The following is a 13,364-nucleotide window of genomic DNA, read 5'->3' as shown; positions in this document are numbered from 1 at the left end:
CAGCCCGTCGCTCCTCTAAATAAGAGGGCCGGACCACCAAGCAGTGAGTATGAAAAAAAAAAAAGACATCTTTTAAAGTTTTAAACTTTCTCTTCCACAACCTACGGCAGTGATGGCTAACCTTGGCACTCCAACTGTCCAAAAACTACAAATCCCATCATGCCTCTCCCTCCCCGAGTTATGCTTAGAGCTGTCAGAGCATTGCAATGCCTGACGGGACTTTTAATTTTACCACAACTGGAGTGCCAAGGTTAGCCATCACTGACCCATAGCCTTCTCCTTCCCAATAGCCATAGCCATTTCTCTCCTAAGTCGATGGTTCTTGCGACTGTATGTAACGCCTTATGGCATCACACACTAAATAGAAAGAAGTAAAACTACACTATCAGCCCGTCGCACTCCTAAAAAAGGAGCGCCGGACCACAATATGGTGAGAATGACAAACATATAACAAAAAGATAAAGCATCTAACATGCATAATACAACCAATCACAGACATACACATATTTTACCCATAAAAAGGCCCCCAAAGTGAGCTGTAAAAAATAGTTGGGTGTTACCTGCGAATAGAAAGTATCGATCTTTATGGCATCACACACTGAAATTAAACCATCAGCCTGTTGCTCCTCTAAATAAGAGGGCCGGACCACCAAGCAGTGAGAATGAAAAAAATAATGACATCTTTTAAAGTTTTAAACTTTCTCCTCCACAACCTATGGCAGTGATGGCTAACCTTGGCACTCCAACTGTCCAAAAACTACAAATCCCATCATGCCTCTGCCTCCCCGAGTTACGCTTAGAGCTGTCAGAGCATTGCAATGCCTGACGGGACTTTTAGTTTTACCACAGCTGGAGTGCCAAGGTTAGCCATCACTGACCAATGGTCTCCTCCTCCCCAATAGCCATAGCCATTCCTCTCCTAAGTCACTGGTTCTTGCGACTGTATGTAACGCCTTATGGCATCACACACTAAAAAAAAACAAGTAATACTACACTATCAGCCCGTCGCACTCCTAAAAAAGGAGCGCCGGACCACAATATGGTGAGAATGACAAACATAACAAAAAGATAAAGCATCTAGCATGCATAATACAACCAATCACAGACATACACATATTTTACCCATAAAAAGGCCCACAAAGTGAGCTGTAAAAAATAGTTGGGTGGTATCTGCGAATAGTAAGTACCGATCTTTATGGCATCACACACTGAAATTAAACCATCAGCCCGTTGCTCCTCTAAATAAGAGGGCCGGACCACCAAGCAGTGAGAATGAAAAAAAAAATGACATATTTTAAAGTTTTAAACTTTCTCCTCCACAACCTATGGCAGTGATGGCTAACCTTGGCACTCCAACTGTCCAAAAACTACAAATCCCATCATGCCTCTGCCTCCCCGAGTTACGCTTAGAGCTGTCAGAGCATTGCAATGCCTGATGGGACAATAAGTTTTACCACAGCTGGAGTGTCAAGGTTAGCCATCACTGACCTATGGCCCCCTCCACCCCAATAGCCATAGCCATTCCTCTCCTAAGTCAATGGTTCTTGCGACTGTATGTAACGCCTTATGGCATCACACACTAAATAGAAAGAAGTAAAACTACACTATCAGCCCGTCGCACTCCTAAAAAAGGAGCGCCGGACCACAATATGGTGAGAATGACAAACATATAACAAAAAGATAAACCATCTAACATGCATAATACAACCAATCACAGACATACACATATTTTACCCATAAAAAGGCCCACAAAGTGAGCTGTAAAAAATAGTTGGGTGGTACCTGCGAATAGAAAGTATCGATCTTTATGGCATCACACACTGAAATTAAACCATCAGCCTGTTGCTCCTCTAAATAAGAGGGCCGGACCACCAAGCAGTGAGTATGACAAACATAAAACAAAAAAAGACATCTTTTAAAGTTTTAAACTTTCTCTTCCACAACCTACGGCAGTGATGGCTAACCTTGGCACTCCAACTGTCCAAAAACTACAAATCCCATCAAGCCTCTGCCTCCCCGAGTTATGCTTAGAGCTGTCAGAGCATTGCAATGCCTGATGGGACAATAAGTTTTACCACAGCTGGAGTGCAAATGTTAGCCATCACTGACCTATGGCCTCCTCCTCCCCAATAGCCATAGCCATTCCTCTCCTAAGTCAATGGTTCTTGCGACTGGATGTAACGCCTTATGGCATCACACGCTAAAAAAAGAAGTTTAACTACACTATCAGCCCATCGCACTCCTAAAAAAGGAGCGCCGGACCACAATATGGTTAGAATGACAAACATAACAAAAAGATAAACCATTTAACATGTATAAGACAATCACAGACATACACATTTTTTATACATAAAAAGGCCAACAAAGTGAGCTGTAAAAAATAGTTGGGTGGTATCTGCTAATAGAAAGTACCGATCTTTATGGCATTACACACTGAAATTAAACCATCAGCCCGTTGCTCCTATAAATAAGAGGGCCGGACCACCAAGCAGTGAGAATGAAAAAAAAATGACATATTTTAAAGTTTTAAACTTTCTCCTCCACAACCTATGGCAGTGATGGCTAACCTTGGCACTCCAACTGTCCAAAAACTACAAATCCCATCATGCCTCTGCCTCCCCGAGTTATGCTTAGAGCTGTCAGAGCATTGCAATGCCTGACGGGACTTTTAGTTTTACCACAACTGGAGTGCCAAGGTTAGCCATCACTGACCCATGGCCTCCTCCTACCCTATAGCCATAGCCATTTCTCTCCTAAGTCAATGGTTCTTGCGACTGTATGTAACGCCTTATGGCATCACACACTAAATAGAAAGAAGTAAAACTACACTATCAGCCCGTTGCACTCCTAAAAAAGGAGCGCCGGACCACAATATGGTGAGAATGACAAACATATAACAAAAAGATAAACCATCTAACATGCATAATACAAACAATCACAGACATACACATATTTTACACATAAAAAGGCCAACAAAGTGAGCTGTAAAAAATAGTTGGGTGGTATCTGCGAATAGTAAGTACAGATCTTTATGGCATCACACACTTAAATTAAACCATCAGCCCGTCGCTCCTCTAAATAAGAGGGCCGGACCACGAAGCAGTGAGTATGAAAAAAAAAGACATCTTTTAAAGTTTTAAACGTTCTCTTCCACAACCTACGGCAGTGATGGCTAACCATGGCACTCCAACTGTCCAAAAACTACAAATCCCATCATGCCTCTGCCTCCCCGAGTTATGCTTAGAGCTGTCAGAGCATTGCAATGCCTGACGGGACTTTTAGTTTTACCACAGCTGGAGTGCCAAGGTTAGCCATCACTGACCTATGGCCTCCTCCTCCCCAAAAGCCATAGCCATTCCTCTCCTTAGTCAATGGTTCTTGCGACTGTATGTAACGCCTTATGGCATCACACACTAAAAAGAAAGAAGTAAAACTACACTATCAGCCCATCGCACTCCTAAAAAAAGGAGCGCCGGACCACAATATGGTGAGAATGACTAACATATAACAAAAAGATAAACCATCTAACATGCATAATACAAACAATCACAGACATACACATATTTTACACATAAAAAGGCCCACAAAGTGAGCTGTAAAAAATAGTTGGGTGGTATCTGCGAATAGAAAGTATCGATTTTTATGGCATCACACACTGAAATTAAACCATCAGCCCGTTGCTCCTCTAAATAAGAGGGCCGGACCACCAAGCAGTGAGAATGAAAAAAAAAATGACATCTTTTAAAGTTTAAACTTTCTCCTCCACAACCTATGGCAGTGATGGCTAACCTTGGCACTCCAACTGTTCAAAAACTACAAATCCCATCATGCCTCTGCCTCCCCGAGTTATGCTTAGAGCTGTCAGAGCATTGCAATGCCTGACGGGACTTTTAGTTTTACCACAGCTGGAGTGTCAAGGTTAGCCATCACTGACCTATGGCCTCCTCCTCCCCAAAAGCCATAGCCATTCCTCCCCCTAAGTCAATGGTTCTTGCGACTGTATGTAACGCCTTATGGCATCACACACTAAAAAGAAACAAGTAAAACTACACTATAAGCCCGTCGAACTCCTAAAAAAGGAGCGCCGGACCACAATATGGTGAGAATGACAAACATATAACAAAAAGATAAACCATCTAACATGCATAATACAACCAATCACAGACATACACATATTTTACCCATAAAAAGGCCCACAAAGTGAGCTGTAAAAAATAGTTGGGTGGTACCTGCGAATAGAAAGTATCGATCTTTATGGCATCACACACTGAAATTAAACCATCAGCCTGTTGCTCCTCTAAATAAGAGGGCCGGACCACCAAGCAGTGAGTATGACAAACATAAAACAAAAAAAGACATCTTTTAAAGTTTTAAACTTTCTCTTCCACAACCTACGGCAGTGATGGCTAACCTTGGCACTCCAACTGTCCAAAAACTACAAATCCCATCAAGCCTCTGCCTCCCCGAGTTATGCTTAGAGCTGTCAGAGCATTGCAATGCCTGATGGGACAATAAGTTTTACCACAGCTGGAGTGCCAATGTTAGCCATCACTGACCTATGGCCTCCTCCTCCCCAATAGCCATAGCCATTCCTCTCCTAAGTCAATGGTTCTTGCGACTGGATGTAACGCCTTATGGCATCACACGCTAAAAAAAAGAAGTTTAACTACACTATCAGCCCATCGCACTCCTAAAAAAGGAGCGACGGACCACAATATGGTTAGAATGACAAACATAACAAAAAGATAAACCATTTAACATGTATAAGACAATCACAGACATACACATTTTTTATACATAAAAAGGCCAACAAAGTGAGCTGTAAAAAATAGTTGGGTGGTATCTGCGAATAGAAAGTACCGATCTTTATGGCATCACACACTGAAATTAAACCATCAGCCCGTTGCTCCTATAAATAAGAGGGCCGGACCACCAAGCAGTGAGAATGAAAAAAAAAATGACATATTTTAAAGTTTTAAACTTTCTCCTCCACAACCTATGGCAGTGATGGCTAACCTTGGCACTCCAACGGTCCAAAAACTACAAATCCCATCATGCCTCTGCCTCCCCGAGTTATGCTTAGAGCTGTCAGAGCATTGCAATGCCTGACGGGACTTTTAGTTTTACCACAACTGGAGTGCCAAGGTTAGCCATCACTGACCCATGGCCTCCTCCTTCCCAATAGCCATAGCCATTTCTCTCCTAAGTCAATGGTTCTTGCGACTGTATGTAACGCCTTATGGCATCACACACTAAAAAGAAACAAGTAAAACTACACTATCAGCCCGTCGCACTCCTAAAAAAAGGAGCGCCGGACCACAATATGGTGAGAATGACAAACATATAACAAAAAGATAAACCATCTAACATGCATAATACAAACAATCACAGACATACACATATTTTACACATAAAAAGGCCAACAAAGTGAGCTGTAAAAAATAGTTGGGTAGTATTTGTGAATAGAAAGTACCGATCTTTATGGCATCACACACTGAAATTAAACCATCAGCCCGTTGCTCCTCTAAATAAGAGGGCCGGACCACCAAGCAGTGAGAATGAAAAAAAAAATGACATCTTTTAAAGTTTTAAACTTTCTCCTCCACAACCTATGGCAGTGATGGCTAACCTTGGCACTCCAACTGTCCAAAAACTACAAATCCCATCATGCCTCTGCCTCCCCGAGTTATGCTTAGAGCTGTCAGAGCATTGCAATGCCTGACGGGACTTTTAGTTTCACCACAGCTGGAGTGCCAATGTTAGCCATCACTGACCTATGGCCTCCTCCTCCCCAATAGCCATAGCCATTCCTATCCTTAGTCAATGGTTCTTGCGACTGTATGTAACGCCTTATGGCATCACACACTAAAAAGAAAGAAGTAAAACTGCACTATCAGCTCATCGCACTGCTAAAAAAGGAGCGCCGGACCACAATATGGTGAGAATGACACACATATAACAAAAAGATAAACCATCTAAAATGCATAATACAAACAATCACAGACATACACATATTTTACACATAAAAAGGCAGACAAAGTGAGCTGTAAAAAATAGTTGGGTGGTATCTGCGAATAGTAAGTACCGATCTTTATGGCATCACACACTGAAATTATACCATCAGCCCGTCACTCCTCTAAATAAGAGGGCCGGACCACCTAGCAGTGAGTATGACTAACAAACATAAAAAAGACATCTTTTAAAGTTTTAAACTTTCTCTTCCACAACCTATGACAGTGATGGCTAACCTTGGCACTCCAACTGTCCAAAAACTACAAATCCCATCATGCCTCTGCCTCCCCGAGTTATGCTTAGAGCTGTCAGAGCATTGCAATGCCTGACGGGACTTTTAGTTTCACCACAGCTGGAGTGCCAAAGTTAGCCATCACTGACCTATGGCCTCCTCCTCCCCAATAGCCATAGCCACTCCTCTCCTAAGGCCATGGTTCTTACGCACTGTAACGCCTTATGACATCACACGCTGAAAAAAACAAGAAAGATTACACCATCAGCCCGTCGCACTCCTAAAGAAGGGGTGTCAGACAGCAAGATGGTGAGAATGACACACATATAACAAAAAGATAAAGCATATAACATGCATAAGAAAAACAATGACAGATATACAAATACTTTACACATAAAAAGGCGCACAAAGTGAGCTGTAAAAAAAATAGATGGGTGGCATAGGCATAGCCATTCCTCTCCTTAGTCCGTGGTTTTTGCACACTGTTTTTAACACCTTATGGCATCATACGTTGAAAAAACCCCACTGAAAAATTAGCCGGACCCCAAATTACACCTTTCTTCGAGTTGCAACAACTCAGAGGGGGAATAGTATTTAACACCCCTGGGGAGTTTAGTGGCAGCAGGAAGAGCAGTCATTTGGCTCTCCCGAAGCCCAACTCACTGACAGTGTACTACTGACACGTATGCAATTTGGGAGCTTAAGATTCACCCTCATCTCCATCTGGCAGTTACTAATAAAATGTATACATTTTAATTCAACTTCCTCTCTGTTTTATCATGTAAAATGTAAAAAAACAGATATACCGGCCCCAGCAGGGAAAGGAGACCACACTTGGGCTTACCTGCAGCATGCTCCGATCCACATTAACTTATTGCAGCACAGAACAGAGGAGACGACAGGCATTGCTGCGTAAAAACCCTCTATTGTGGCCGGGTAGACACAGTAATAGACAGCCGTGGGGGGAAAAGGTGCCTGACAGCTGTTTCGCAAGGGTTAACTTTGCTTCATCAGAGACAAGAGGGTTTTTACGCAGCTGTGCCCGTCTTCTCCTCTGTTCTGTGCTCCTTTCTCTTTTAGTTGCAGTTTGCTGCCATTCACTTTTGTATGTATTGAGCAACAATGCACACAAAAAAATAAACGCTTGCAGCAGTAAAAAAACAACAACTTTCAGTTAAACACAAATAAATGGTTTACACTGAATCAGCTGCATTCAGCTATAACACAATTGATGACTGATGCGCAGCGCAGGTACGTGAATTTCCCATGTTTCTCTATTTCTCAGTTTACATATATGTGCAATAACTGAAAACTTTTTCACACCGCACTGCTGTTTGCAATTTATTGGTCCGCTGTGGATTTCACACATACAAATGTGCATGAAAATGCACAGCATCCGGAAGAGAAAGCTCATAACAACTGATAATTTAACATGCACCAATTGTTATCAGCTTCCAGTGTAATCCCAGCTGTAAAGTGACCCTTAATTATGGCTCGTTCACACTACAAGAGCTTTTCTAAGCGCTTTGTGATTTAAAAAGCTCATGCTGTTATCCTATGTGTGTGTTCTCACTGGAGCGATGTGATCGCGTAAACATCCCCCATTGCATTGCATTAGCAAGAGCTAAACCACATTCAAAAGGTGAGACGTTGCATTCCCTGTATAACGAGAGCACATTGCAAGAGAACAAAAAAGTATACTCGGGTGCAGTGAAGCACAGTGAAGCATACAGTCAATGAAAAGTATTCTTCACGTACTGTTAACGCACACGTTTACCGGTATCGCACTACATGCAGTGCCTTACCATACTGCAACCTGCTATGCTGCAACGCTCCCACCACATTGTGAACGTCACCTTGGTGGCGCACTGCACTGTGGTAAGCTGCATGACAAAGCAGCTGTTATACTGCACCGCTGTGAACGGGGCCAGTGGCTAGGTAAACAGTGGACTTTGCGTTTCTTGTAACAGCTGGAAGCAATGTAATGGGAAAGTCGCTTCACATATTATTCCTGCGTTGAGTTGCTTACAGTAAAGCATACAGCCAATAAAATGTATGCTTCACTGTCACTGTGCATTTTGCGTTAAAGGGACACTTAAGTCAAACAAAAAAAATGAGTTTTACTCACCTAGGGTTTCCTATAGCCCCCTGCAGCTGTCCGGTGCCCTCGCCGTCTCCATCCGATCCTCCTGGCCCCGCCGGCAGCCATTTCCTGTTTCGGTGACAGGAGCTGACAGGCTGGGGACACGAGTGATTCTTCGCGTTCCTGGCCACAATAGCGCCATCTATGCTACTATAGCATATATCATATACCATATAGCAGCATAGAGGGTGCTAATGTGTCTGGGAACACGAAGAATCACTCGTGTCCCCAGCCTGTCAGCTCCTGTCACCGAAACAGGAAGTGGCTGCCGGCGGGGCCAGGAGGATCGGAGGGAGACGGCGAGGGCACCGGACAGCTGCAGGGGGTTATTGGAAGCTCTAGGTGAGTAAAACTCATTTTTTTTGTTTGACTTAAGTGTCCCTTTAACGCAATGCATAGGAAGCCACATGCCATTAATCTCCACCGGCCACACCGTGAACGCTGCATAGGTGGTGCACTGCGGAAAGCTGCATCACAATGCGGCCGCACCACAACGCACCACTGTTTACATAGCCATAGAGAAACATGGACAATTCCTTCAGCTGTGCTGCACATCAGTTGTCCGTTGCTGACAGCAACTGATTTAGTGTAAGCCTGACCTAAAGCCTGGTACACACATCCAATGTTCATTCAATTATTAACCCCGTCATTGGATTCGCACTGTATACAGTTCAGTCTGCACTAATTCCATTACAACTTTACTAGAGTAGAGAGATGAGCTCTAAATTCAACTTTAGCAGCATTTCTTAAAGGGGTTTTCCGGTGTATTTTGTACAGCTAAAACTGACACTTACCTGGGGCTTCTATCGGCCCCCTGCAGTAGTAATGTCCTGCGCCGTCCTTCTCCGATGCTCCGTTCCCCATCGCCGGTAACCTAATTGTTCGTCTAAAGGTGGCCATACACTGGTCGATTTGCCATCAGATTGACCAACAGATAGATCCCTCTCTGATCGAATCTGATCAGAGAGGGATCGTATGGCTGCCTTTACTGCAAACAGATTGTGATCGGTTTCATGCTGAAATCGATTCACAATCTGTGAAGCTGCCGCTGCCAAAAGCCCCCCCGCCACCTCCCCGCATACATTACCTGCTCTGCCGGCGCGTATCCCCGGTCAGCGCTATCGTCTTCTCCGCGCTGGGCTCCGAGTCCGGCTGGTTTCACTGAACTTCCTGCCGGGGAAGTTTAAACAGTAGAGGGCGTTCTACTGTTTAAACTTCCTGCCGGGACAGGAGGTTTAGTGAAGCCTGCCGGACTCGGAGCCCAGCGCAAAGAAGAAAACAGCGGAGACCGGGGATACGCGCTGGCCGGATCAGGTAATGTATTGCCGCTAGCGTCGGTCATCGGACATTCGAACGTCGCTATCGACGCACTCCCGACTCGCCGGCAATCGAGCAAAATCTTCCGCACGGACGGATAGACGGGGATCGACAGGAACGATTTCAGATGGAAATTGATCGTTCTGTCAGCGTTTGTGCAACGATTTCACAGCAGATTTGATCGCAGTGATTGAATCTGCTGTATATCGGCGGAAAAATCGTTAGGTATATGGGCCCCTTTACTGTTACTAGGCGAATAGAACTGTGGCTGCGCGTATCATCGGGAGCTTACTGCGCAGGTGCAGTATAATACTGCATTACAGTACTGTACAGTACAGCCACGGCCGCACAGCCACAGTTCTATTTGTCCAGTTAGACGAATAATTAGCAGGTTACCGGCGGCGGGGAATGGAGCATCCGAGAAGGACAGTGCGGGACATTACAGCTGCAGGGGGCCGATAGAAGCACCAGGTAAGTGTCAGTTTTAGCTTTTTTAAATATACCAGAGAACTCTTTTAAGGTGGCAACACACAATACAATTTTTAAAATAGCTGTTTAATTCAAGAATAGCAATCAATTTTTCTTACTGATTCAATGCACCACACACCTATTCAATTTTTACCCACTCACGAATAAAATAATTGAAAGCTCAGAAAAAAAAAAACTATAACATACCATACAATTCTTGATAAAGATAGTCTGAAATTTCCAACATGTCCAATTTCCAAAAAATCGAACCCCCCCCTCAAAAAAAACGGAAATCCGATCACATTTATCAAAAACTATGAAAAGCTCTCAATTTTTCAAGACAACCGATCGTAATTTGAAATTGGATCTTTTCATTGTATGGTGTGTGGCCACCATTACAGTTACCATGGTTTCTATCTAGCAGGTTTTTTTTTCCTGATTAAACTCCCTATAATATGTACTGGACATTGTGTTGTCATTTTCAGCAGTTACATGCAGTTTATTTTCAATCTACTTGAAAGGGCTCAAAGACTAGTGCGAAGCCCCGCCCCAAACCACCACTAAGCCCCCCCCAAACTGACACAAAACTCCGCCCACAGCTCCCCTGGCCAAATGACTTTAATATTGCCTATAGTATGTATGGGACATTTATTAGCTGTAATTTTCAGCAGTTCCCTGTTGCTGTGCAGCTCTGCATGCAGCCGCCCTATTCCCTTGTGTTCAGCAGCCTTATGTACGGAATTTCCCATAAGGCAGAAATAAGGCTGAGAATATCCGCTCACTGCTCTCATACCTCAATTGCCTCCCCGATATGCATCTCTATCTCCAGGGAATTCACTAAGACATTGTTACAGTAACGTTACTTATCAGGTCCAGCAGGGGGCGCTCCGGCACAGCTAATGCCTCCTCTCTGCTCCTGGCTGCTCCGTGATGCCGCTGGCTGCTGCTCAGAGATGTCCCCTCCGCTCGAGACACAGACACGTCCAGCTCCTTTGCCTGTCCCCGCTAGTGTCCCCGCGGAGGTTTGTTTACAGGAGACACCTGCTCTACTATGACGTCACGCTGATGCCTCGAGCTTGTGTGCAACCAGCCTCCCTGGCAAAAGTAATACATACATATACACACACACATATACCATAACATGACATTAATATATACTGTACCATAACATTCCATTCATTTTATTATCAATATATGTGAAAAAGCACTGGTGTAAAGCTCCGCCCCCAAACCGTCATTAAGCACCCCCCCCCCCCATTTCCCTGGCCAAAGTACTGTACTTTGAGTAATATCTACACTAATACTATAACATTTACATTCATATATACACATATACTGTATACATTACATTCATTTTATCAATATATTTGAAAGAGAATTGGTATAGGTGTGAGGCCCCGCCCCAAACCGTCACTAAGCTCCGCCCCCAAACTCCATCCCCAGCCAAAGTACTTTATGTAATATAAACATGTACATTACATTCTTTATTTTCAATCTATTTGTAAGAGCTCTAAGACCAGTACGAAGCCCCGCCGAAAACCGCTTTTAAGCCCCGCCCCCATATTGCACGAGACCCCGCCCACAGCTTCCCTGGCCAAATGATGACTTTAATATTGCCTATAGTATGTATGTGACATTTATTAGCTGTAATTTTCAGCAGCTCCCTGTTGCTGTGCAGCTCTGCATGCAGCCGCCCTATTCCCTTGTGTTCAGCAGCCTTATGTACGGAATATCCCATAAGGCAGAAATAAGGCTGAGAATATCCGCTCACTGCTCATACCTCAATTGCCTCCCCGATGTGTATCTCTATCTCCAGGGAATTCTAGAAGACATTGTTACAGAAACGTTACTTATCAGGTCCAGCAGGGGGCGCTCCGGCACAGCTAATGCCTCCTCTGCTCCTGGCTGCTCCGTGATGCCGCTGGCTGCTGCTCAGAGATCTCCCCTCCGCTCGAGACACAGACACGTCCAGCTCCTTCGCCTGTCCCCGCTAGTGTCCCCGCGGAGGTTTGTTTACAGGAGACACCTGCTCTACTATGACGTCACGCTGATGCCTCGAGCTTGTAATGTCACGCTGATGCCTCGAGCTTGTGGCGTGATGGGAGCTGTGCAACCGGCCCCCTGGCCAAAGTAATACATATATATAATATACACACACATATACCATAGCATTACATGAATGTATACTGTACCATAACAGTACATTCATTTTATTATCAGTATATTTGAAAGAGCACGGGATCGACGTGAAGCCACGCCCCCAAACTGTCACTAAACCCCGCCCTAAATGACACGAAACTCCGCCCCCAGATTCCCTGGCCAAAGTACTATACACATACAGTTCCATAGCATGACATTATATTAATTTAATTTTCAGATTATATAAAAGGGTGCTGGGATCAGCGTGAAGCGCGCACCGACCGCAGCTAAGCCCCATCCCCAACTACATGAAACTCCACCCCAGGCCAAACTACTTTAAGCAATTTATACACTTATAACATTAGATTTATTTTATTTTCAATATATTTCAAAGGGCGCTGGGACCAGTGTGAAGCTCCGCCCCCAACTGCCACTGAGCCCTGCCCCCCAAATGGTACAAAACTCAGCCCTGAGCTCCCCTGGGCAAAGTGGATACCATAAATGGATACCATAACACATACCTCCCAACATTTTAAGTGTCGAAAGCGGGACACTTAGGCCACACCCCTGGCTACACCCCCAACCCCCTAGTCACGCCCACTAATTTTTTTTAATTAAATTTTTTAATTAATTACTCCCGAAAGGGAGGGTGCCAGTGGGTGGGGGGGAGGAGGGTGGTGAGGGTGGCCGTGGGTGGGCAGAGAGGGGAGAAAAGAAAACCCAATCGAGGCACCAGCCCGGGGATGCGTATGCGGCATGGATGCCCGCAGCTATTAAGCTTTTCCCTCCCTCCCTCCTAACGTGCCCCCAGTGTCCCCTTCCCCTCCGCAGAGTAAACCAGAGCCGGGACAAGGTCTTTCAGCACCCAAGGCTGAGACACCAAAGTGCGCCCCCCCCCCCCCCCATCCCTCCCACCCCAGCCATCACACACTGATTGCTATTAGACTAATAGGTGCCCCAGGGCCCCCAACCTCCCCAGCACCTTAACCTCCTTGGCGGTAACCCCGTGTGTGACACGGGGTAAGCCGCCGGAGGGTGCCGCTCAGGCCCTGC

This window comes from Hyperolius riggenbachi, chromosome 9, assembly GCF_040937935.1.
Source record: "Hyperolius riggenbachi isolate aHypRig1 chromosome 9, aHypRig1.pri, whole genome shotgun sequence".
NCBI lineage: Eukaryota > Metazoa > Chordata > Amphibia > Anura > Hyperoliidae > Hyperolius > Hyperolius riggenbachi.
The sequence above is the reverse complement of the archived record's forward strand: the minus strand, read 5'-3'. Positions refer to the sequence as shown.